Here is a 27,777-nt window from a genome sequence, read left to right on the forward strand (position 1 = left end):
GTCACAGGCCCTATACTGCTGATGGTTCACAGGTTCTCCTTTTGCCTAAGAGGCAAAGAGGAGTTGTGCCCTATCCCTTCTGCTGTGAGCCTGAGTGGAAATCCCTGTACACTGGCCTTGTTCTTGGCATCTGCTGCTGGCCATTTTTGGAGGCACAGAGAACTTGGTCTGACCTGGCATAGCTGTTTTCATGCTGGGGCTTTCACTGTAACAGTAATTGGTAGAGCTGGGCTACAGCGGCTTTTCCTGGGATTTGTTTCATGCTGTGTGGGCGCCAGCCTTGATTAGGGTGTTTCAGTAACTGCTTCCCCTGTTTTTCTGCCTTAAAATCCAGTCTGATGCCATCAATAAACGTGGGAGGCAGGATGCCTGGGGTCAGGTTCTAGTTTATTTTGTGATTTGGGCAGCCCATTTCACTTCTTTTTCTAGACGGCTGGTTACTTTTTGTCATAGTCTTTTTAAATCATTATTGTATATTTTATTATTTATTTTATTATATCTATAGATTGCTTGATTTTACCTGGCTGCTGCTTTTCATAAAATCTGTAGGAACTTAATATATCTGAGACCTTCTCATTGCTGCCGGATTTGGTTAGTATATAATAAATACAGAGATCACAGGCATGATTGCATAGATCTTATTTCATTAAGAAATCAGCAAATCATTGCTCAAACAGCTTTGAGTGACTGCTGTCTCTTATGACCATATCTAAATATGAACCATGTGGAAAAAGACAGCATTGTCTCTGACTTCTGTGTAACACTTTCAACTGAGCATTTCTCTCGCTCCCCAGGGAAGGTGGTTTTTTTGTTTTGTTTTTTTTCCTTCTCTATGCAAAACCCTGATTCTCCAAAGGGCTGAGTGCCTTCTGTTGTATGCTCAGTAGCTCAGCTACCTTGGGAGCTAAGGCTCAGCAGAGTAAAAAAGAAGGCTGGGATAGAGACTGAAACATGCTCTGAGTGTATCCATGCAACCTTAGGCCAGTGTACAAATGAGACAGCTCTTACTTAACACGACAAATCCCAGACTAGAGGAGTTGGTTAAAACCATACCCCAAAGCAACCCTCTCAGATCATTCAAAGGTGAAGTGATAAACTGATGAGAGCTAGAAATGATCTCTATCTCTGGCAATAATGACAGGTGGTACTCTGACCTCTGCAGAGAAATGTTACCAGCCTCACACAATTTCTGGCTGCATCATTTCATTGCCACCAGCCGAAAACCAACAGCTCCAGTTCCGTTTTTACAGGACACAGACAGGAGACGACTATAAGGACAAATATTTGAAAAGGATGAGACACTCCCAGATATGTGGAAATAAAATGCAAAGCAAATGGAAAGCGCTCTTCTGCAGCAACTCATATACCAAAGGACAGTGAATTGGATGCTGACAAGTGTCATGCTGTGTTTGTAAAAGGAGTTTGCTCCCAGCCTGGCCGTGCATTGGTGCTACTAGTTCTTTAATATGCATTTCTGTAGCACTGTGTATTTACTCAGCTTTTCGCCTCTATATTAGTACTACTTGCTTTGCTGTGGGCCAAATTTCCAACTTGTAATGTGGACCAGCTTCTAAAAGACTTTAATGGAGCTCTGCCATTTACAAGATACAAATCTCACCCCCTGATTCTGAAGGAATCAGTTTTCTGCAAAAGCTGTCACATTTACTAGAGAGAGATGAGACAAATCAGCATGTAAATGAAACAACTCTGCATGCAAATGCCATGTGTAGACCTCTGCTGCCATAGCTTTTGGTTCATTCCAGATATGCAGCACTAAAAAATTCCGCTCGTGTTCCATGAATCCAAGATGGTTCTTTGGATGAGTTTTAAAAAGGATTTGCCTTTCTGTCCCACCAAACCAGAGAATTCCCCTTGCAGTCATGCATAAAGTTACCTACAGGAAAGCAGTCTGTATTAGCAGGGGAGTTGTGTGCCCTTCCTCTATGCAAGTTTAAGAGGGATGTACGTGTGTGAATCAGCCATTCAGCATGTCATGTGCTTCAAACGGCTCATGCACATACACACTCACTCTTTTGCATGATCTTAACAGTAAATCAGCATCTTCCTTTAACAAGCTTTCTTTAACATAATTGGATTTTTTTTTTTATAGATGCATTGAGCACTTGGGATTTGTCCTAAGGCTGTATCTCCTTCTCCACTGAGATTATTACCACACATGCAAATACGTTTTGGAGTTTATGAACACTAATAGGAGGCAATTTGAGATGTGCCAGAGTTATAGCCGTAAGCTGTAGATGAAAAAACCCTCAACAACTGATGTGACAATATGGAGAAATTAATCAGTGGAAAATGAATGGGAGAGATTGAAGAAATTTTTGGTATGCAAGTGAAAGGGAGGACAAGTAATTTGGAAATGTTGCAAAGCTCAAGGCTATGCTCTGCATGTATCCTGTATCTCCTTCTCTTTCCTCTGACTCCCTCTCTCTGATCCTTTTTAGGGGAGAGCCTGGTGACTGTTAATAGCTTACCTATCTATATAGGATTTGAACAAGAATTCGGGTGAGACAATGTCATTAACAAAACAGAAAACTGAGAGGAGCAAGAAGATAGCAATGCCACAAACTAGAGCCAGGAGCAGGCTTGAAGATCATTATGACAGGAAAAGGGAAGAGCAATGTCTGACTGGCTTTATGGGACCCTCCAAAATGTATGTGTCCTTTCCCATCGGAAATCCGGACAGTAGGTGATGCAATGCAACAGAGATTCTGGTAAAGGGGCAACCAGGGAAAAATAAAAACCTACGCAAGTAAGGAAATGAATCACCATTAATCAATCCTCTTTGCACATTCTTTGATCTTTGAACTTGTCAACATGAATTTTAGTCAGGTCTGCGCATATTGCCAATCCTTCTCCCATATTGATAAAGGCAAAGGTTTGAAACAAGATACTGTACCTCGCCTGAAAGGTCATGCAGTGGGCACTGATGTCTGAGATTCAGAGTTGCAATAGAGCCAGGGAGTCTGAGGACAAGTTATTGTACTGAAGCAAGAACAACAAGCTGCCTTTTGGCCAAAACAGCCAGCCTCTGTAAATCTTCTGAAAGATGCTTGCTCTGGTGGCCTGAAAGGGGACTGGACAAAGCTGCTGGGATCACAAGGTCCAACATAAGGACATATGAGCGAGACTGCCTGACTCTAGGTGAGTACTGGAGATATAGGGATGGAGATAACAGGAAAGTCATTGCTTGTCACTAGTATCTAAATTGTTGCTGACCCAGAAAGACTTGGGATTGCCCTGAGGAAATGTATGTAAAATGATCTCTCCTGCCAGAGTTCTTTTGATGAAGCTTTGCTAGAGGTGACTGGAGAGGCTGCTAGAGGGTAGGGAGAGAAAGCAAGATTCCAAGTCTGATCTTAACCTGAGCTGTCTTTCCTTTTTTTCTGGAGGATATCTGACAGGTTTCCTGCAAGTGCATCCCTCTCAGAAACTGAGCAGAGTAACAGCCTGAATTTCTCCCATTGGCCACTTGTCAAGGATTGGCTCTGACATGGCAAGACATTTGTTATGGTGAGGTGTGAATGTAAAGAAATCTCTGGAGAGAGGGGATGGTGGCAGGGAAAGGTGATAATGAAATACAGGGCAAGTGTTTTGACTGGCTTGGAGAAGTAACCCATGGAAGGCTGTCCCCAGCTTTTATTCACAAGTAAAGTGAGAAGAGAAAAAATACTGAGACCGGGAAGAAAATACATGTTTCCTCTTATTCCAGACTGAGTTGGAGTTAGGCACAGAGGGGGAAATGGGACTTCTTTGCCAAAGTGCCTGTGATGCTAAGGCAGGAAAGAACTAGGGAAATGTATGGGCAGGGAGTGGAAAGAAAAACGCACTTTTCTGCAGGGTATCACTAGCCCTAATACTAGAGACCCATTGCTTCTGCTGAGCCACATGCTAGAGTCACTTGCTATGAGCACTTGCCCATAAGGCTCTTGCCAGATCTGGCTATCGAGGACAAGGAGTGCCTCTTCCTCAGGGCATTGGACCCCTCAGTACTCTCAGCCTGTAGGAGTCATATTAGAGAGCACAAGCATAAAAGAAACTTCTTTTAAATCTTGTGGATACAATGCTGTAGCACAAGACAATCTCTGCCATGTTTGTACACTTTCCAGGGTTTTTGAACTGCTAATCCTGGCAGTCAGCTGTTTTTAAACAGTTTTTAACTAGAAGAAAGGAGTGTGCAAACCTGGAAAACTCCTGGACGAGGCTGCAATGGCAATAGTTTCTTCCTGCACTGTTATTCATTTTGATATTGTGGCATCTCTTCCATAAATGTCTCTCGCGCGCTCTCTCCCTCTCTCTTTTTTTTTTTAAACAGACAGTTAAGTGCAGTTGTCAGAAACAAATATTAAACTAATCTCATATGTTGCCCTACTTTGGATTTCTCAGATGCCTTGTTAAGGCATCCCAACCACACATCAGCCAAAGATGGGAATAGTGCCTCCTGGAAATGCTTTCCACCCGAGACTTAAGTTTTGCACTCAGCTAGGTCAAGATGTATAATGCAAATCAAAAAAATCTCATCTTCAGAATGGTGGTGCCTTTACCTCCAGCTTTCTGACTCAGTGGGACCGTGCTATGTAATGAACATCATAACTGGGTGAAAACTGGGTAACAGCAGCTAAATGACAGTGGTTCTCCAAGGCTTTCCCTCAGTCATGTGCACATGTACACACATGTACAGTTACCCAGGAAAATGAGCAATCTTACATCTGTGTGGGTAAGAGCTCAAGAGTGACAGAGTTCACTGTAGCACAGGGAACTACTGAATGTATACCCAGAAGGACTAGTGCCTCTCATGAGTGAAGCAGGGCTGGGTTTGGCCGTCTTGAGAAAAGCAATCCAAACTAAGTTGGATCTGTTGTGAGGAGAATTAACAAGGTTATTTTTAAACATAAACCTACATCAGCAATCAAGACTTGAGACAGTCCTACTGAGAAAGGGAAGTTACAGAAGAAACGATGAAAATAAACTCTGCCCCAAGTGACATTCACACCCAAATAGGAGAAGTCTCAGAAGTTCTTCCGAATCTACTTACCACTGTTTTTTGTTGTCACTGGAAGCTGCCTCACACAAATCCATAACAAATATGAAATAACAGTCAATGAAACAAGAGCTGTTTGCTCACTGACAGATTTGCAAATTTGTATTTCATTATTTAGCTGGGACAGCAGGCTCCCTATTCCTGCAAATAATTGACTGCCTGGCACTCCTCATGGCCTTCAATTACACACTTGCATAAGTATTTGCCAGATCAGCACCTCAGAGAAGAGAACCAATAAAAATGACATTGAACATATTTCTTTAAATAATCACTTCAGTTTTATTTTTCTGTTGTCTTATTCATAAAGGTGAAATCTGTAAGACACAATGAGTGTCACCTTCATTTCAGGCCAGCCTTTACAGCCTGAGCATCTTTGCTTTTGGGTAGAAACTGCAGAGGCCAAGAGGAAGCTTCTGAAAAACTCAAGTTCACGCAGTTCTGGCTGTTCTAGGTTTCTGTGGACTCCAATAAAAACAGAAGTCTGATTTCTTAAGCATTTCTTTTTTTCTTTTTTAAAAAAAGCTTGTACTACTCTCAAAAAGCAGAATGAATTAGTATTATGATGCTGAGGGCTGTCTGAAACCTCACTGAAGCTGAAAGAGTAAGAGCTGCCCTTCATCCGGGAGAAGATCCACTCAGCCCTTTGGAGAATCGGGTTGCTGAAACCATAGGAGCCACCAAATCACAGGGCCCGTGAGACATGCCAAGGCTGAGCTGTGTCTGCACAGTTCACATGCATGGGGATGGGGCTGTAGAGTGGATGGAGAGAAGCAGAGGAGGGAAAACAGCCAGAAGGACCACAGGGGCAGAGAGGAGGCAGCAAGAATATACCAGACACAGCTAGTTAGGTTTGAGAAGAAACTAAATGTGAATATTTGGGCAGAATGTGAGCTGAGAAGCAAAAAGAAACTGTGTGCTGCTGGTGGTGTCTGCTAGCATGTAGGAGTGCTACTGAAGGCAGTCAGAGTGAAGAGGAGGGGCAGAAACTGGCTGTGACAGGCACACGTAGAGCAAAATTAGAAAAATACAGTCCTCATCCTGCACTTCACTAAGCTGGTAGTGATGCTTACCAAGCATATGCATAAACATTTACCAGGTCTGAATGAGAAGCCTAAACAAATATTTTTATTGTTAAAATAACTCTTTTGTTAATATAGTGCTACATTAAGATGGTACCATCATGAAGCAAATGCAAAAGACAAAGCAAGCTGGCAAATTAATAAATTGTATTATATATTAATAATATTGTATGCTATTTTGTATTATAATGTTAATATTATATGAAAATACTCTCATGTTGGGTCATTGATTTCTGCTTTATATTGGGAATGGTGCTGGTCAGCCCCCAAATCTGCCAGTTTTTAGTAGAAGGAATGACTGTTTTTTGGATGCTCAAGGTACATACTTGCCTGAGACTGTGAAGCTGAAAGACCAAGACAAGAGCCAGGCTGTATCCATCACCCTTTGTCAGTCACCCTTGGACAGTGCATGTGTAACAAATTGCTGAATCTCTTGCAGTGGAAGGGGCTTGTCACATTGGCTTTGTAAAGACATAAAAAATAATTCATGGTATAAAGCGAGGGAGATTCAAGACCAGCCAATGCAGACTACCCAGCTCTATCTTTTCTCTGAACAGCCAACAGAGTGGATTTGGTAACGATAAACCTCTAAGTATTGCTTGATGCTTCCTGATCTCTGAGGTAGGCCTTCTAGGGTTGTGAATCTGCTGATCTCCACAGTTGGAGATCCTGGCAGCTATAGGGAAGAGAGCGCTATTGGGGGGAGGGGAGGAAGGGAAAGAGGGAATCACATGGGCTGTGTGTCAGGAGTGTGGAAAAAAAGGAGTCTCTTTCCAAACCAACATCGTTAAGAAAAAAGCAAATCACAGTGTCTGCAAAGAAGCCCTTGAGGACAAAGATGGGAACAGGGTTGGGCAATACAACAAATAGGCCATTTTTCATCACAATCTCATAACTGCTGTCTTGTTCCCAGTCTGCTCTTATGATAGACTTTGCAAAACCCACTGGGGACTCTTCTAGGACACAGCACCGTGAGCCAGAACCTCATTTTAGCATTATGCCAGGGAAACTGTGCTATGCAAACTGGAGCCACGGAGTCAGATTTGGATCCAAAGTACCTTTTTTTTTTTTTTTTTTTTTTTTTGGCTCCAGAAGCCCAGAGCAAGGAATGTAAATTGGCTTTGCAGAAGTATGTCAATTTTGTTGCCAAAGTTTCATTTGATATCATCTCTGTCTGGCACCTACATAGCAGGTGCTTCCCAAGATGACCTTAGGCACGTAGGCGCAACACAAACACTGGGCTGAGCTGCTCTAACCACATGGCTCGTGTGTCTTGCACAACAGTACATGCCTCTGCCTCTCTGCAGTCATGGAGAATGTCTCCTGATGCTATGCCCCCAGCCACAGCTACAAATGGATTTTGCAGGAAGGCTGACTGCACTGGTCTCTTTTTACTCCTACCCAAACCAACCCCGTCCCTCGCAATCAGTGCATGTGAGTAATAAGCCTTTGTTGCTCATTATGTTTTGCTCTGAAAAACTCTGTGTTCTGAGTAGCACTCACACTGCTGAACAGTCCTACTGAAACTGGCTGAACTACTTGCATAAACAAAAACTGCTTAGAGGAGCTCAGGGTGCAGACCTCGCCCCGCTGGGAGAGGTGTGCCGCTCTCTTTGGGATACCTCACTGGAATCACTGGGGACGTACCATGGTGATGGGCAGCATAAATTTCCACAGAGCTTGGCAGGGCATTAGATGAGGCAATCCTGTCCCAGTGCATGTGGTCAGGGTCTCCTGGAGTTGCTTGATTAGCTAATCTCATCAGCAGTCACGGTCATTTGGAGAGAGGTGGTTTGCAGGCAGGCTGAATCTCAGCTGTTGTGCCAGTTGCAGAGACAGGGTCTGCGACTGAAATAATTCTGGCCTTCTCACTGATTCCTGTGCTAGTTACTCTGCTGGTTTGTGCCTCAGTGTCTCTGTTAGAAAGTTGGGTTTATGCTAGTTTTCAACTCCGTCATCAGGTGTTCAGATGCTCATTCAATAATGAGCAGAAATAAGGTGAACAAGGTAAGCTTCCTTCAGGCATTAGGTTTGTTGCTATATTTGGCTGGGTGCAGAAAGAGGAAGAATGCTGGAGTAAGAGCACTGTTTGGAAGATGAACCCTGGCCAAGATCCAAATGTTTTCATGAGTTTGTAGTCAGACAAGACTCTTCGTATCCTTTGTCCATTCATTTGTCAGATTTGACACACCTCATGTGAACAGGGAAGGTAAGGTTGGGATTCAGATCTGCTAAAGCCAGACAACAGGGGTCTTTTGTGGAGGTTTTCCTGAGCTGGAATTGTTTAAATCCACTAGGATTTAAAATGAGCCAGGACCAAATCCCTGACTGCTCCAAACTTCCCCAGATTTTCCAAATGAAAGGAAGGAGTTCCTGTCAGATTCCCAACCACAGGAGTGTGGTTGTGCCCTGTCTCTAATTGTTAATGTTTGAGAGAGTAGGTTAAATCATCTTCAGGATGGAAAAAGGATCCTTCCTTTCTCATGCACTTCCAGTCCCACATCTGATAGCAACCTCCTACAGGAAGATCGCAGAAAACTTCCTTGCTGGAAGATATGGTTAAACAATAGCCTCCTGGTAGTTTAACAGCCAGATCACTAATCGGATTCCTATCTCTTGGAGCTAATGCAGGTTGACAGGCAATTATTTCAATTAATTCAAGGTGACAGTAGTTGACAGCCTTTTATGGGAAAGGCTGATCAGTGCGTACAGGAGATGTCCTCTGAAGAACCTTTGCAAATGAAGTAATAAGAAGGGAGTTTAAATAGGGAGAGAAAGTTACCTCATGTAAGGCATCTTCTTTCATCCTCAGCCCTCTGCAAAGAGAAGCCGTCTGCAAAGTCTGCTCTGCTCCTCCATCCAAACCTCCTGGAGTGTCATCTCTGTAACAGCTCTAGCCTGTTCCTCTATCCATCTTTCTTATTGCAGGTTAACCAACCTCAGCAAGAAACAGCACTGAACAAGAAACAGTTTATTCTCTAGCATAGGCAAGAATTTTTTCTGCTGTTACCCACCTTTCACTACCTAAATACTACATGAATGGCCTGTTTTTAAAAGGCGCCAAGACTGCAATATCTCTTAGCACAACTAAGCTGGGAGATGTGGTACTTTCCTGACTGAAATCAAGTGATGCTGGGTGAAGTAACTGTTGTCACTTAGTAACTCTGAACGATGGGCCAGTGTGTCGAGGGAAAGCTGCTGCTAGGCATTTCCACCTGAACTCATATTTCCTGTCCTAGTTAAAGTGGAAATTCCTCCCCCCCTTTCCCACTGTAGGTGTCTATGAACTCAGGAAAATCAGGATTACCCATCTCCTGTTTATAATGGGCTTTCTTTCAGTGTCTCTGGATCATAATCTGAGATGTGACAGAAAGGAATGGTGATATAATATTAAAAGAATGCTTCTTTAAGCCAGGAGCAATTTTTGCTGTGTTTTGTTTTATTTTAATCAGACACAGCCCTGCCTCTTAATGTGATATGAAGTAGTGTGGAGAATTAGACATTTGTATTAAAAAAAGCAGGATGTAGAAAAAGCAGAAAGGAGTAAGGCTGGTGTGGATAAAGCTGCAGGATTTACAAAGAGACAGGTGAATTGTTACACTGTTATAATATTTGGCTGTAGGAATTTGCAGTGAAGCAGAATGTCGCAGTTGTCCCTAACCTGCACATAATAGCCACACAGAGTTTCATGATGCCTGTAGAAAGCAGAGTCAAACTGTCTCACTCTAAATGACTAAATTACCACATGCTGGTGCTAGATAAAAATGCATTTAGCTGTGCTAACTAGAAGTCTGTTCATGGAGTGTAGGTGCAGAAAAAGGAGTTGCAAAAGGAGATGAAGAAGGAGATCAGAGAGAGAAGAGAGAATTGAGCATGGAGACAGAGGGGCCTGAGTTTTACCAATAGAATTCACTGGGTGGGGGCAGAGGAAGAAGGGAGTATTTGTTTCTTTAGCCTCTGTACCTTTCTCCTTGCATCCTACCTTTTGCCTCAAGTGCTGAGTTCTTTTTAGGACACATCCCACAACATGTCCCTGGCTTTTCCTCTCCTGCAGCCAGACAGATTGGGCCTTGTTAAGCATCCTCCCACAGTTGCCTAGACGCCAAGGCTGACAGTGTTGTGATGGCTAAAGAGCATGCTGACAAGGAATCTGCCTGATGCTGAGTGACAGCACTGGCCTACTGCCAGCCATATGATGAGCAGTGTAGGGCAGAACTGAACGGGGCTGCTGCAGTAGGCAGGCCATGCTGTTTCAGAACAGGCAATCTTTTACATTTTGCAAATGAACTGCCCGATAAATTAATAGTGACTGCCCAGAGTCCATACTAGGAGAAATGCCATATTTCTGTTCTCACTCTGGAAGGAGAGAAAATCTCCTCCAGCCCAGACAGGGGCAGTGGTGTGGAGAAGACCATGTCACAAAGAGTCACAGGAAGCAGTATGACACAATGTTTTTGCTCTCTGCAGAGATATTGACACTGCTGCAGTGTGTTATTCCTCATTGCAGCAACACAAATGCATGGTGCAAGTACCACAGAGAAACTTCAGGGAAACTGCTCTGGGTCTCCTTTGACCTCTCTCTGGCATTGCTGGAGAACAATGTTTTAGCTCTGTGAGACTTCTGGAGAATGTAATAGCAAAATTACTCTAGTGAGTATAATAATTAGCCTGTTGATCCTATGGGACTTGCTGTGGCCAGACCATTTGCTTTCCTGTGATGAGTGACCGATTGATTTTGATAAGTGCTGACAGCCATAGTATGTTAACAACCCCTGAGGATGCTGTTTTTAGCCCTTGTTTTGCAGTAGGCAATATCCACTCCCTCTGTAGTTTATCTTGCCCTTTTTTTGTCATTGCTAAGCACTTGAAAAGGGCCTGGGCTATTTTCCTGGCAGGCCCAGACTACCCTTTTCATCAGAGAAACTGAGCCTGAGCAGCAAAACAGCATGCTTTACTCTGCCCCTACACTTCCCCTGGAGAAGGATGTTGAGGGCTCAGATGAGGACAGTTGCTAGCACTGGCAGTCCTCGCCTGCTCCTGAGTCAAAAAACAGTGACACTGGGCTATGGATAAGTGTCCAGGAGGTGCTGGTAAAAAAGATTCCCAGTCTAACACATGAGGCTTCTGACAGTCACCGGAAAAATCCCTTCAGTCATTGATTTTAAAGCTGCTGTGGAGCATCTATACTACATCAGAGTAAGGTCCTGTTTGTATTTCTCAGTTAAGTGGATTCTGACTCATAACTGAAAAAGGGTTTCCTAAGAGTAAAGCCTAAGGACATAGACAGGTGCTCTTGATGGTTCTCCTCCTGTCCAGGCAGCACTGATCCAGCAAGCCAGTGTGGAACGGGTGCTGTGGGACTTGATTTTCCTCTGGTATGAGGAGCAGCTGATTCAATAACCCCATAATGTGCTTTGATACTGCATCACTGCAGAAAAGTGATAGAACTAGAGCCTTGCAGCAGAAATCAGTTGAAATGACTGTACAAAACCCATACATTTTCAATGGTACTCCACATTCAGGGATTCCCAAATCACATGCTCCAAAAATTGTGCCTTGTTATTTTCAGCCAGGGACGTTTGTCAGACTTTTGTTGTAAGTTCAGAGATTCAAGGAACAGAGCTGCATGTGGGAGCCATCATGAGTGGAAGAATGGTTGTTATTATTCCTCTTTGTAACTAGGTGTTTTCTTTTTTTCGAAGTGTGTGTGTTGATTTTTTTATTGTCACCAGCCTGTGCTCTTTTCTCACTTTGATCTTCAGATCAAAGAGCAGAGAGGGATGGGGGGACGGGAAGGGGTGGGGATGAAGCTGGTCACAGAATATTAGATTTCCCAACAAACAATCCAGGGAAAGGCAAGGCAAGGCAAGGCAGGGCAAGAAAAGGAAAGGAAAGGAGGGGAGGGCAGGGCAGGGCAGGGCAGGGCAGGGCAGGGCAGGGGAGAGGGGAGAAAGTTGAGAGTTTCTAGAGAATGATTATACTTATTGTGCTGACATTGTGTGTCTGTGTTCAGATCAAACCATGAAGACTAACACAGTCACTGAACTGGTGCTAGTTCCAGTCTGCTGCATGTAATTCATACAGAGCCTCCCAACCTGTCCACTCACTTCTAGAGTCACAGCAGGGTTGTGAGGGGCAAACTTGTCCCACACAAGACTGCTGTCACTCACATTGCAGGCAGCACCCATGCCAGCATGAGACAGAAGTCCCTAATGGAAACTTGAAGCAGGATCTGTGTCTCAGCTGGGAAGCAGCGTGGTGAAGAAAGAGGCTTGGCAGAAGTGTCAACTAATTTATGGCCAGTGTTGGTGCACAATGGCTGGAAGACGAACAAAAAGTGGTGGGAAAGGCAGCTTTCTAAGCCTCTTAAAGAGGATATGTGTCCAGTCTCTTCAGAAGGAGTAATTCCCCTTTGGACTTTCCCACTGGATAAATAAATACTGCCCTGGAGAATTCAGGGCCTTTATGCTGATACAGGACAGGGCTACTGCCACTCTGGAGTCCCCAGACCACTTCTGCTATCACCTGCCTGGAGTGACTGTGTCCCTTCTCTGCCTTTGGGCCCTCCAGTCAAACAAGGAGAGGGTGATATACCATCTCGCAGGGGAGTACACCTGGCTGTAACAGATAAGGCATGTTTTAAGAAATGAAGTCTTGGAGAGAGTTAGAAGAAATCAGCTCTCTCAGTTCTGAACTTCTCACTGTCTTTCAGCATTTTAGCAGGTTCTGCAATCTATCCTCCGGCCACATCTGGTGCTGACAGCACTCATCTGTTGTGTGAAACACCATTCCAGCTCAAATGGGAGATGGCAGGGATCTTCCAAGAGCATCTGTCATTCTGGAGTTCCCAGTATTGCTTTGCCTGGGTGAAACTTGTGGAAGCATCTGCGTCAATGTGTTTCTGGGCAAGAGAAGTGTCAGTCTTTCTGAAATGGACTCTGAACAGGGCAATCCCTTTTACTGCCTTTTTCTGGTACTTTCATATGTGTCTGAGAGTGTGTGCACATGTGCACAAGACTCTTGGGAACTTACAGGTGATTCTTTCCACCTCCAGCCTGAAGGAGTAGCTCTCTGGTGATGATCCATAGCATGAAAGCAAGGTAGATGAGCTAGGTGGTTATGAAATGGAGATTTTTTTTAGAAATAATGTCTTGTTTTTCATTGTCTTTACCAAAGACAGTGCCTTTCCAACCCTGACTGTGGGCACAGAGCCAGGACATATCATGAATTAAAATAATAATAATAATTTTAACTGGGAGAGTTGGTTCCCTTTCTTCAAATTCTATAAATCCCTCTCTTCTCTTGTAAACAGCTTTACTACACCCCAGGCGCCAAATCACTTGACCTAGGTTAGCCTGTGAACGAGGATGCTTTCTGCTCGGCTGAGTAGGCCGGAGCCTGGATTTTTCCTCCCATTCTCTGGCTGTCAATCCGGGTAATAGTCAAAGGCCTTATCTGAAATGCATTAGACTTTCAGCGAATTGTCTGGGCTCCAGGCTCTTGGTGCTGAAGGCACTCGTGCGTGTAATATGTATGAAGAGGCGAGACAGTAGCTTTTAACACCCCTTGCCTCATCTATTTTCTTGGCTCAGGTTCAGCAAATCTCCACAGCCTGCCAGCAAGGAACATATCCCTTTTGGTTCAAGTATGTAGGCAGTGGTAACTGAGCGGCTGTGAGACACTTCTTTGAGGGCTACAAACACTCAGGCCCCGGTTTTGAGGCAGTCACTTTTACCTAATTTAGGAAAACTATTTCAGAGAAATAGATGGCTTCCACAGAGGAGAGAAAAGCAGGGAAAAAGGAGAGAGAACGGGTGGCCTGGGCAATTCAAAGTGGCAGTGCTGGGAAGAGTCTGAAAGTGGGGATTTTAAAAGAGATTTTCAGGGGTCTGAAAAAATGTAATCTGGAAATATTTTCAACTGAAGAGTGGAAATGAGACTTCATTCATAATTGTCAAGGCCAGAAATCAGACAATCTGTTCTGACCTCCTGCATAAAACAGATCAACCTTTCCCCCCTTACTCCTATGAGCCCACAGCTCTAAATTTGACCTGGACTGCATATTCCAGAGAGGCCTCTCATCTTAAGCTAACAGTTCTGAGGGATTCTACCATTTCCTTTTGTAGCTTGTTCCAAACAACTTTCACTGCTAGATGATGAAAATGAGCAGTAAATCATGAGCACTTTTCCCCAGCAGATGTCAGAGAATGATAGTTACATCTCTTTTGCTGATTGACATGACCCTTCTTGTCTACAGTTAGGAGGGAAATACTTTCCAGTAGTCCCAAATGCTTTTATTTATGTACATTTTCAAGGGTCACTTTTGCTTAAAAAAAAATGCACTGAACATCTTTGGAGGTATCTAATATTTTTTAATTTAAAAAAATGGAAGAAAATGTTAACAATTGGGTAGTTTTGCCATTAATTTCTGCAAGCATCAATTTCAATTTTACCATGCAAACTCTTTTTTTCTTCTGGTTGATTCATGAATGCATATGAAAAACAGTGAATCTGCATGGTTAATTCACGCTGGGGAAACAGGTAATAACATCCGATTGATGTAATAAGTCACAAGTAGGCAAAGCAGACTGAGTACCTTCAGTTATCTGTAGAACAAAGCCAGTCATCAAATAAATATGACAAATGATCAGATTTGAGAAAATAACGAGCTGTGTCTTTTATCCTAAATCGCCCCTCTGGATTGTCTCTCTGCAAATCTATGCTCAATTTAACTTTTGTAGGCTTTCAAAATAGGGTGTTATCAGTATATAATTGTTGCAACAGTTTTGTGCTGTTCCTATCTTTTTCATCTTCATGTTGTCCATTGCAAATTATTGGCTCACTGAAATTAGACTGAGTTCATGGACGCACTAAGGGCAGATTTTAAGCATATCACTTTTATTTTCTCTAAAATCATGTAAAAACCCCCACTCTTGACTATTGCACAACTTTAACCCTCACACTTACTCGCTCCAAAGAGAAAAAGTACTTTTCACTTCAAAAAGAGAAATGCAGTTTCAGGTCTTTAAAAAAATTACTGCATGCAGTATTTGATTTGATACAGTTTAGTCACTGAATATCATGTCTTTCTAAAAAGCAGTTGTCCTTTACTTCTAGCTTATCTACATGCCACCATTCTCAATAACCCTTTTACTCTGCCTTAAAATTATAGACCTTGTTTGCTGGAAACTTTAAGGAATTCTTATTTGGCAGACTGTTGTGACATACAACAAATAAGAAGATACACAGCACAGCTTTTCCCACTGGAAATCATAACAGTTAATGGTTGATTTTTCTGGTGGTTTGCAGTACACAAAGTAAGTTGGCAGTTTCTCTTTTGTCCCTAGAGGGCTGGGTGTCTTTATCAGAACAGAACTGCTGTTGCCATTAGTTCTAGCACTGTCTTCCAAAGACACTGCATGTGGAAAATGAACTGTTCACCAGGTCCGGGTGTCCTCACCTCCACCAAAGAGAGCCTCAGCGGTAGAGCAGAGAAGGCAAAACTTGCCTGCCATGTCTGTGTGATGTTCTTCCACAGAGATACAGACAGTCAGCCACCAAGAGCTGTCAGTTTGATACTCTTAGTGATGTTTGCTTTAAATTTGCTTTTGCAAGGAGAAAAACAAACAAGTGTCTTGCCCTGCTGGCTTCATCCTCAGAGGGTGCTTCATCACGGTGAGAGGAAGAATCCTTGCAACATACTTGCAATTTATGGGTGACACCTTATCAAAGAAGCCCTACAATCCAACCTCTCCTTCCTGAACCCACACAAAATTATCTCCCATGTGGAAGCGCCCTAATTCTGCAGGTACTAACTAGACAAGCCTTCACAAACATGTCATACACAAAGGATGTCTTCTTAACTGGAATGAGGCTAGGAGCATGGACATAGAATGTTGTAGTAGTTGTAAAAGCCCAGAAACCTACTGCCCTGTATCCTAGCTCCATCTACCGGCCAGCAGACTGCTAATGCCACGTTTTGGGACTGAAAGTTTCGAGTTGAAAGCACACATTTGCTTGCAAATGGTGCCCAGTGAGTTGGTATGTTAGCAATTTTCCCTCATGCCTATCTGCAGTACCACAGTCATGCTTCCCAAGTGGAAGATATGAACCAGAATATCACCTGTTGCTCAGCCTGAGGCTCCCAAACCTTAAAGCTCTTTCATGCCTATACCAGGCAGTTTACTTCACTGAGAGTCTTATAGTTTGCTTATATGATCTTCATCCATGTAGATTCACATATAGATGTCTGTGGGCAGGGGAGGAATGGGGAGGGAGAGAAGGAAAGACGTATTATCCATCATTCATATACTTAGGAGCACTGCTAACCAGTGTTTCTCAGCAGATCTGAAAAATGTCATTCACTTTTAAAAAGCAGTCATCAGAAAGTTTGTCTGGGTTGCATGTGAACAAACAGGGAGGATGGCATCGGAGGGGTCTGCAGAACTGCAAGGCAGAGATCACCTCTCTGTGAGGCTTTCTACCACCTGCAACACAGAGTCAAATTCTCTCCAGATCTGATCCATCAAGGAGATGAACACTCCCTACATTTCATCCACTGATTTCTCTGAAGGGTGAAGATGCTTTGCATCTCCCAGGATGACAGCAGCACCGTTCAGGTCAGTCCCAATAAGACAGCACAAGCAGCAGCAGAGCATGCTTCCTTGTCACATTCTCTTGAGCGAGAGGATGATGCAGCATTCATGACCTATTGCTTCAGCCCTTTTGGTCATGGGAGAGAAAGCCAGTTGTGAGGGTGGTCTTTTAGCATTGTATGGAAATTAGTTATTGGAGGGACTGCTCAGAGTACCAGTTCCAGACAACCACTGAACAAACATGTAAGTGAATTCAAGAACAGCCCACTTCTCTGTGTAAAATGAACAGATGTCTCTAATTCTGTTGAAAGCCCTGTGAGGCAAGGACTGTCATTTTCTACATTTTTGAGCAATGTCTAGCAAAATAGGCTGACTATAACACAAATAATGCTATTATTACTGGGTCAGCTTTGATGAATAGGAAGCCATGATTCACTGATGTGTAACAATTGGAGTTGACCAAAGAGAGTCAAACGGGGTGAAAGGAAAACACATCAGAATGTCAATGCAGCAGGATCTGGGCCAGTTCAATATATGTGGTTTGGGCAGCAAATTCCTTATTTGCAACAGCATACAGAGGAATCTTATAGGAATTTAGAGGTTTGTCATTTGAATTCCATTTCAGGCTTCTGGAAAATGCCATAAAACAGCTGTCAGAATTGTTTGTGCCTTTTTCTCTACGTATTAAAAAAACCCTAGAGCTTAAAGGATCAAGGATTGCTGACTGCTTTCCTGCACCATCTCCTATTCACACTTGCTCTACCCAGCCTGAGCCTTACGGAGCCCTCTCGGAAAGTCTGCTGTGAGGGCAGCATGAGAATATGCCTGGTGGTATTCCACAGGTACAAGCTCCCTTCTGTGTGGAGAGTTGGGGCTTTTTGTCCTGCCAGCAAAGAGAACCTGATGTTTATTTTATATTAGCGACTGGACACTTTTTGTAGGGAGCTACGTTCTAAACAGGCAGAGCCAGAAGTGGGGAGTGGGGGAGCAATGTTATCCTGCAGCGGTCTTGGCTCTGCCACAAATTTAATGCTTTTTTGGGCCAGTAGAAATTATTTTTGCGTCACAGTTTGTCTATGAACTGGAAAACATGATGATTTCTGGTCAAGCTGCAATGAGACTATTTGTTTATTGTTAACACAGTGGAGCTTCAGCTTCTGGTATTATAGTAATGTCAGTGAATGGAAATGATGCTGCCCTTGAGAGGAGGAGTGTGTTGGAAAGCTGCCAAGGAATCTGTAAGAGCTGCTCTGTGGCAGAGGCCAATGGGGTACTCTAAGGATTGCTTCAGAAGGAGAGCATGGGAAAAATCTGGAAATTGCAGAACGAAAAAAGGTAGTGCATAAGTTTCCAGCAACAAAACTTGACTGTTGAGCAACCCTCCAAGCCACCCAAGATATCTGTTCCCCCAGCAACCCAAAGTATCTATACACACAGCTCTAAGCCATATCTTTTGCAACAGCATTAACTTTTATCAAGGCATAAAAAAAAATGGTGACATCTTGGCTGGCTTCCTGGGTGTAAAGAGGGGATCTGACATAAACTGATAGATGGATGAAGCCCAGAAATCAGGTCATGAAAAAAGATCCTATCTCTGAAGAGGAATACTCTCTCTATGCACATTGTTTTTAATTTGATACGTCTATTATCATCACTTGAGCAACTTGGAAATTCAAACCTCATCATATCTTACAAGTGCATGGGAAGTAAAATAAATGACAGGGAACATTTCTCTTGAAGATCATCTCTTACTGTGTGTCTATAAAACACTGCAGTCAGAGTGTTAGTATGACTTTCAGACTTTCATTTTGCAGACTCTGAAAGAACCAGCTTTGTGCAATCAAGGCACTGATGTCATAGCAGCCTTCAGAAAGACAAATGCCTAAACAAATACACCAGGTGGCAGAGCTTGCAAAGTGTGACCCACTGCAGGATGCTAGCACTTGACTGATCAGGCCCACCTGCTCAGCTGCTCTATTCTGAGGTAATGCCAAGGGCTGAGGAGAGGGAGGATAATTAAATGGGCTGGAGAGAACATTTAGGGTGAGAGGAAGGCTGGGGAGGAGCTCCTTGAAGGTGAGAAGGTTGGAAAAGGTAGTGGTTCTGGAGCAACAGTACAGTAATGTGGATATAAGCAATTGTTTTTGAAATGTGTGTAAATATATGACTATCTAGCAAAGATGGGTGTGATGTGGTGGATGGAAGTATGCAGCAATACTGGAAACCAAGCATAAGAGGGTTAAAGAGTTTGCAAAGGGAACTGTCTCCATTGCATGGCTCTCCTTCCTTCTCAGGGATCCAATTAGCTGACTTAGCAGCCATGTATCCAAGCTCTGTGGCAGCTGGCCATGTTCTCTGCTTGTCCTTAAACAATGAATCCCATGCCCCACGGCATCCTGGTTGGGAGCTGATTTATAGCTGTCCCTGGAAATCTGTGGCCCTTTCAGATGGGCAAAAGGTGTCTTTGTCCAATTAACTGTGATGGTAGAAGCTGGATTAGTTTTCCCTTCTAGAGAACCAGCTGTGATTTAAGTGTAATAATAGGGAAAGAGCTGGGAATCATAGTGCAGGCCTGAAAAGAATGTAGCCCTTAGCCTTAAAAAGTCTGGAAAAAGCAGGGAGCTGGAAGGACTTGTATTGTATTTCAACTGGCTGAGTGGTAAAAGTGTTCAGCAGCAAATAGGCCTGTGGAATAAGAGCCAACTTGACTTTCCCCTTTCCCCTTCCTCTGTTTTATTTTTCCTTTCAGGTTCTAATGATCTTCATCTGAGGTTATTAACCACTTAACCGTAATCCTGTTGGAATGTCCCCATCTCCAGGACTAGTCTTCTTACAACCTACGAGATCTGAAGCTTAAACCATTAGTTTATTCAAGAGCTTTAGGTATCCAGTGATCTGAACTGCAGTGAGAAAACTGTAGGGAATTGTGACACTTCTGAGGCATACGGGCTGTCCAAGCAGCAAGAAAAGTTGGAGGCATATGTGGTTTATGGTCACGATATGACAACAGGTATGGCCAGTACTGCCCACAGAGTGGGCATTTGCATGCATGTCTTTAAATTTAAGCCTTTCTCAGAAAAGTTGTCAGTAAGGAAATGGAGAGACCCTAAGTTGTGATTGGAGAATCCAGAGCTTTTACCTGAACTGGAGATTTCCTACAAGGAACCATTTCTCTTTACGACCATTTAGTTCTCTTAGCTCTTTGTTGTGTAGATAAATGTGTCATGATTTCAGCCTGTACTCCAACAGGAGGACTTCAGTGGCCCAGAGAACCAATGTCTGCAGGCCTCGGGGAGCGCTGCTAGCACTCAGTTGCATATTGCCCAACCTCAGAAGGGCAGTGCAAATGACTGAAAGGAGCTGGGTAGTCTGACAAGGGAAGCCCTAAATTAGTGCTGGGAAGGCATAGTCCTAATATGTTCACATAACTGGCCAAAGCTAAAGTAATTACAGTACTGCGTATGTGAACTTTTCAACAGATTATTTATTTTCATAGCTACCTTGGTGGTGGTAAGGTGATTTGAGGGAAGTGTGTGGGGAATATCAGGAGAATAATGCCTTAGCACAGAATGAACACATCTTCCTCCATTTTTGACCCTTGTTCCCTGCATCAAATACTCCCCCATCCTCCTGAAAGGAGTGGATGAACTGTCTGCAGACACTAAATAAGCACTAGTGTTTGGGTCTGACATTTGAAAGGAGAAACCTTTGTGGTAATGGACTGAGGCTGAGCACTTGCTAACTGTTGCTTGGAAAATTGATTTGCGAGGTTAGCCAGCAGAAGGACCTTTAAGGTTGGAGAAGGAGGGAGAAAACAGGAAAGTCAGTTTCACAATGTCTATGCTGATAGAAACAAGAGACTAGGTAAGCAAGTCCAAGCCGTTGACTGGAAATCCAGAAGCAGGACTAATTTATGGCTTGTTAGGTAACCCTTATGGAATTCCACGAGTGAAAAGCCACCCACTGACTTGTTCTGAGACTGCTCCTGGTCTTGGGTTGGACAAGAAGGAAGTGAGAGCCTTCATACTATCAGTGCTCTTGCCTGGAGGCCAAGGCTGAGATCCAGGCCACAACCACAGCCCAGGCAATAACCATCATGTGCTCGTCCCAAAGCTGCCCTCCAGCTGGCACAATGTGGCGCAGCCTCAGCTCATCATTGAAATAGGAGAGGGTGTTGGATGTCACAGGGAAGGTGCAGGCTTGGATGTGCCTGGTGTGCTGTCAGAGATGCCCACAGGAAGCTTGCTGAAGCCTTGCCAGCATGATGCCTGGTTAGATTCAGTGCTGTGGGTCCCAGAAATAGCCACTCTGTATTTTTGTATGCATAAAAAATGTGGGAGTTTGCTCTCTTAAGCTTTTCCAGGCACAACCAGTACTAACATTCAGTGCTTTAAACTGTCAGCTCAGCACCTAGGAAGAAAAACCCTTGTGCAACCTGCTGCTCCTACTACTCTGCTCAAACCATCTCAGCCATGTTTTCCTCTGGGATGTTTTTCTGGCCTGTTGTCTGGGTTAGCTGGACTATATGAAGCATGCAGAAATGCTCTCTATCTATTTGGTTGTCTTGGTTCCCATGAGGTGTTGAGAATTGGGTTTGTCAGTCTGAGCTCAGAATCAGAGAGAGAGGGGCAAGGTTTTGAGTGTTTTCAGCAGTTTCAGAAGGAATTCCCTTTGTAATCATCTGCATTAGCACTGTTTCCTCTCCTGCAAAAGGCAGTTAGAGGTCAGCTGGTGATTCAGGATCTTATAGGAGGTTCATGAAGCAGCATGTTGCAGAGTGCAAAAAGGATAGCTTTTTGTTTGTTTATTCCCCCCCCCCCTTTTTTTTTCTTATTGTTACCAAGGAAGAATGTTTCACATAGTTTAAGGTCTGTGGAAATACCCCACTACTCAAGAAGACACATAACTGGAGGCTGGATGACAGTGTCACATGTGTAAACCAATTTCTTAATGAAGTGCACATACAGGAGGTGTGCCACTTTTAAGGGTGGGAGGAGTTATTGCGTTAAGGAAGGCAAAATTGGAGACATCTCTTCCTGATAAGAGACTGAGGACTAGCCTGCTGTGTACCAGGGCCTGACTCAACTCCCTGTTCAGCCAGAATCCTCCCACGTGAACATGGACAAGTCTCACTAGTCCAGATCCTCTATTATTAGCCATACTGTACCTGTCAGAAAGACAGATGATTGAGTAGGACTGGACACTGGTGGGACTTAGATTCAGTTTCTGAGACATCCATGGACTTGCTGCATGACTAAGATAAATTCTTCTGTTGACCCTCTGTCCATGTTTTCCGCCTAGTTGGACAGCCAGCCTCAGACAGGGATATTTTGTTGCTGTATTTTTGTACAGTGCCTAGCCCCAGATGACCCTGCATGGCCTTCTGCTAACAGTAATCTATCGAGACTGCTGATCCTTGTAATAATCTACCTTTTACGGAAAAGCAGCAGATGTCTGCTTGCTGGGTGAAGTTTAGCTTTAAAACTATTTAAAGCAAAGCTAAAGCAAAGAAATGGTCTTCTCCTGCCCCACCCTGCATGTCCTTAGAGGAGACTGAGCATCAGTGAAAAGCAGCTCCCTTTGGAATGATGGTGGCCAGATTGCACACCTCTGTCATCTACTAGAGGCTCATTATTTGGCTAATCTACTGTAGATACCCTAATCCAAATATATGGCCAAAGATCTGGCTCCAAGTTGGGCTGAGTCTAAGTAGCAAATGGTCATCTGCACCCGTAAATTCAGCACTTGCTTGTCATCATTGCACTGTTATCTCTACTCATGGACTGAGAATTGTTTTTGTTTAAATGCATGCATTCCCTTTTGTGCCTCTCTGCCTTCAGAGTTGGTGCTGATGTCAGCAGTCACTTTGTGCTTGGCATGCCTGAAGCTGGAGGTGCCAAACTGAGACAGCCATTGTCAGGAAGATTTTCTGCCCCTTCATTGCTTTTGGCTGGCCCTCAGATCTGGTCTGATGCAGCTTTAGCTAAGACTTGTTTCTGGCACTGCAATTGCACAGGACAGGTGGCATATGCTAAAGGCTCTTGATCGTTTCTCAGAGCTGCTTCCTGGCTTCTCCTGTTCCCTCTTATTCCTGTGTTGTATGTGTGAATGCTAGAAATACATTGGGAGTAAAGTTTTCCATGAATGTACCTTAGAACACATGTAGGTGTGCCTGCTGGTTGGGCTGCTCTTGTATGTTCTGGAGACCTTGTCAATTGCAGCTGAAGAGTCAGGTTGAAATAAGTATTGTTATTGAATGAGCATGAATTTGTGCCCTGTCCTAGATGAAGCTTCAAACCTAGACCCTGAGCTGGAACATAAATCCAAATCCTGCCTTCTGGAGCCAGATATAGGAGACAATATTGATTAGGTTGAGAGGAATCTATTTAGAACTTCTACTTAGCCCTCCATAAATTCTTGAGGCCTGCTTCTCTGCTCCTTTTTCCATGGCCCTGTTCATACTTGAGCAAAGTGCGTGCAGTGCTGTTGTACTGTGCCAACATCCCACTGAAGATTAGGACTATATGGAGCTAGTTGTGATACAAATAAAAGGTTCTCACAGCTGCTATACAGCAAATGTACAGGTTCAAGTAACAATGCCCAGCCGGATTCTTTATTCTTCTGTTCCCCAGCAAAACCATACACTTTGGGCCCTGTGCTCACTAGTGATGTACAAAGTCAGGTCCTGCCATTACTGGTCTGGAATCATCTTTCTTCTGACTTTCAATATATTCTAGGGTGTTTGTGTGTGTTTTGTTTAGAAAAATTCTATGCATTGCCAGTGGATGGAAGGTTGGGAGAAAACACACAATGCATGCAGTAAAAATGCATAAATCCTTTAATGGGAAAGAGAGCAATCATTTTGGGGGACAACCAGCAGGGAGAGTCAAAGCTGCAAATGACCCTTTCAAGTGATCAGAATCATGTCAACTTCTGTGTGTATAAAGTCACTGGTTATTAACAGGCTTACTGGGGGGAAGAGAGGTTGGAGCACAGTCCTTTGAGTTCACATGTAGGTTCTGCTGCGAAATCTTTACTTTTCTTGGAGGGGATCAGACAAGACACTTGCCTTCTACACACTTTTGTCTACCTGCTGGTAAAATAACGAGAGAAAAAGCTTCATTCATTCCATAGGGGTGAGAGCCTGAAGGCCAATTGATAAAAATCTTCACTGCCCTCAGAGGTCTGAAACAAAAGAAAAGCCTCCTTCATGTTATAACCTTCCAGTCCATTTTCTTTCATAGCCCTTTCTTTCTTTGGAAGCCTGCTGCTGCCCCTTGCTGCTGCAAGTCAGACAGAAACCTTAAAGGCACGGGTGAGAGCACAGCTCTTGCTCAGACTGCAAATCTTCCAAAGGATTAGGGTTTTTCTTCAAATAGAGGAATGTAAATGTGTCTGGCTCCATAGTGGCTGGAAATTTCTTGCTGGAGCCAATGCTGGGCCTTACTTGGCGGTGACAAGACGTTTGTTTGCCACCCTGGTTGGACTATAGCTCTCAGGCTGGAAAATGTTAAAATGGGCTGTGCATGCTTCCAGCGTCATAAAGCAGAGCTGGGTGGAGGAAGGCTTAGGAAGAGGGACTGAATATAGGTGATTATCCTCTAGTGCTCAGAGTTGTATGTACTAAGAAGTAAAAGCTGGGGTAAGACGCTGAGTTCGTTTAGTCTGACTGCAAGGCTGGGAGTTTAAGCTCATCACTCCATCTCCCCCTCCCCCCCCAAGTCTTTTAGCTATTACTGGCTCTTGGTAGTCTGTCCAATTGGTGTAGATTCATAAAGGTATTTGGGTGTCTAAATCCCACTGAAGCCAGTGAGGATTTGGCACTTAAATGCCTTTGTGGCTTCAGGCACTCTTTACAAATGAAGAGCTGTATCCTGCTAGCAAGCAGGCAAGAGAGAAATGTTGTTTGCAGTAAAAATAGCAAGTTGGTCTGCGTGTAACAGAGGTAAGCACTATCACTGCACATAATCAGGGCTCCTCTATGTGTTGCTAGTGTGCTCAAATATTTTCCTGGAATCCACATAACATGCGGTGCATACATGCTGAATTTGACAAGCCTGAATGCCTGTTCATTTGTGTAAGCTGCCTGGCTGCAGCACTATGGTAGTGTAATGCCCTGTGGAGAGCAACAATATGAAGGGCCTTGGATGTCTCCTAGGTCATCACCATGCAGAAGGCTACACTTGCCCCATAGGATCTGGCTTTTTTGGATATCCTTTAGTGTTTCTGTGGGGTGTATTTTACTGCCACCCTCCCTCATCTGGACAGTGGGCATCAGAAGTTCACATCTCTGTGAAAAGTAAGCTGCTGATTACTGAAGTTAGCACTTCTGTGGACTTGCTGTACGAAAATGTAACAGACAGTTCCTGTGTGCAGAAACCTGAGGGCAGAGCTGTACAGCACACTGATTTCTTCTCATGATGTCGGCAATGATGAGAAACCTTCTTTTAATGAAGCTCCCTTCTGAAAGCTAATGTCCATATCAAAGTTATGGCAGCTATGAAATAAGCAGGGCTTTGATTACAAGCAGCAGAATTAGAAAAGGGCATGAGACAAAAAAAAAAAAAGACTGAAATTAATGCTTAGAGAAAGTAATAATGGAGCAAATGCAGCCAGCTTCCAAGTGTAGAATGTCTCTAATGCTTTAAAGACCAATAAAAAATTGTTAGAAATTTTGAAGTACTTTCAGTAATAGGATCCAGCCTTCTCTACTGCCCTGCTCTGCTTGAGGGAGAGGGGTATCATAGCCCAAGCCCGTGACCAGAGATTGGAAGATGTACGTTCTATATCTAGCTTTGAGTCCTTGGCTGACATCAGTCACGTTGCTTTGTTTTCCCGCGTCTTAAGGTCTCTCATATTCAATGAGAAGAATAAAACTGCCTTCTTCAGACTATGACTCAGTCATTAGTGTATACAAAATGTTTTGATCTCCAGGAACGAATCATGATGGGTGATAGGAATCCTAGGAGGGCCAAGGGGTGTTTGGCTTTGATCAGCAGAGTTTCAGAGGTATTCCTTTCTGGTAAATGTTTCCTTGGAGCTAGATGCACCCCTTAACTCTGTTGGAAATAAGATGTTGTGTCCCCACAACTTCCAAATTCAAGTCATCAACAATAATTTACAGCCATGAGTGCTTTTGTACTGGAACATCCACTCTATGATGTGCAACGGAAGATTAAAGTTATCACTCCAGTTTTTGACAAGGGAAAATTTACCCTCTGTGATGGATAAACTTACCAGAAATACCCATCAGCAGCTGATACTGTGCTTGTGTGTGTGTGGGGGGGGGGGGGCAGCAGACTGTGTTAGACAAATATGATACAGAGTTCCATGGTGGGATAGATACAGGATGCTATAGAAAATCATGGGGTAAGGATTCATTAAGAACTTGAACCAGGGCTGGAACTATAGTCAGGTTAGCTGTAGGAAGTCCTTTATCTTTAATGGGACTTGTAGCAGGCCTTCTAGAGAGCCAATTCCCGTAGTAGTATAGGAGCTGGTAGACTGCTGGTTGGCTGGCTTTTGCCCTTTACCTTCACCTCTTGGTTGTAAGCTATGAGGATCAGCAATCACTCTACCTGATGAAGGCAGAGAGCCTGAGGCCTGGAGCTGGATATCTGCTGTTCCTGTTCCATTGGTGTTAGGACAGAAACCATGAAGCTGTCTGAAGAGGTAGAGTAATGCTCTGCAAAATGAGATCTAACTTTCACCCTGATAAATGCTCATCTCAGCAAAGTTACAGTTTCAGAGGGCTACAGATACAGAGAGTACCAGATCATGTTGCACATGCCTTGCACTTCTCCCTATTCAGGAGACAGGAAACTGATGTATTTGGTCAGAGTGGGGAAAAACTAAGAATGCAAAGGCAATGTGGTCACTGTTGGAGTCTGAAGGGACCTGCTGTGGCTGGAGGGTTTGGAAACCTAAGATTCACTAATAAAAGGTGGAATGCTCTGAATTTCTTTTGTGATTATGAAACACAACTGCCATTAAAGCCAAAAGTGTTGGTACTCCCCGAGCGTCTAGTCTGTTTAAAATTTGTAAGCAACAGCTGATCTGGATGATAACAAAATGCTTGCTGATTTGGTAAAGAGAATAGCATCTCCTCCTGCTATCTCCTTAGTAAACTGCAGCAGGTATCTGCACTGCAGAATGGATGGGGGAGGAGAAACACCTTGGCTGGCTTAGGTACAGGAAGCAGTTTTGTCTATAACGAGAAAGTCTGAATGAGAGATGTTTTGGGCAGGGGGTTGTAGGGGAGAGGAAATGTTTCTATGACATCCTCTGGTTCTTCTTGGAGCTGGAGTGGCTACAAAGGTGTGGAGGCCTCAGTCAAATTTCATCAGTCAACTTGGTCACCTTAGCCCTAATGCCATTTCTTATATATCCCTACACAGCTGGCAGTAAGAAAGGAGATAGAACTGCAATCATGAGATGTTCATTTAGTAACTGAGTTAGAAAACTTTATTCCAAGTAGTGTCTCCTTTTCCTGTCTTCCAAGAGCTTTGGGATGAAGTTCTTGCTCGGCAGAACTCTTCCCCTAGCTCATAACAAACACCAAAATGTCTGTCACTCCTGACCCTTACAGTCCTTTCCAAAGGAATACGTTCAGTCAGGGGTTTTGACAGGCTCAGTACTTTAGCCCTCAACAGCAGTTTGTATTTACATAAGTGGAATGCTAATATTTAGTTAAGATTATATTGTATTTTTCATGACTGAAGGGAAGATTATGTTGCATGCTTTTTATACTTAAAAGATGGGGAGGAAGAAATGGTCCCATGACTTGCCTGAAGGACCAGGAGACTGTTCTGCTTTGCATTAAGTATGAAAATAGGAGCAGAAGGGTGATTGGGGCTAGAAACAAAGTTGTTCAAAAGCAGTGGAAATGCCTACTAACACGATTTCTCAGGAACAGCACCATGAATGGGGGAGGAAGGGAAATCCTCTGGTTAGCTTAAACCTACTGATTTGGTACAGGGGCCTAGTTTAAATTAGCATTAATAGATACTTTTGCATAAAGAGAGTGTTCTGGTTCATTCTTACCTGA

The sequence above is a fragment of the Apteryx mantelli genome, chromosome 26 (genome assembly GCF_036417845.1).
Source record: "Apteryx mantelli isolate bAptMan1 chromosome 26, bAptMan1.hap1, whole genome shotgun sequence".
NCBI lineage: Eukaryota > Metazoa > Chordata > Aves > Apterygiformes > Apterygidae > Apteryx > Apteryx mantelli.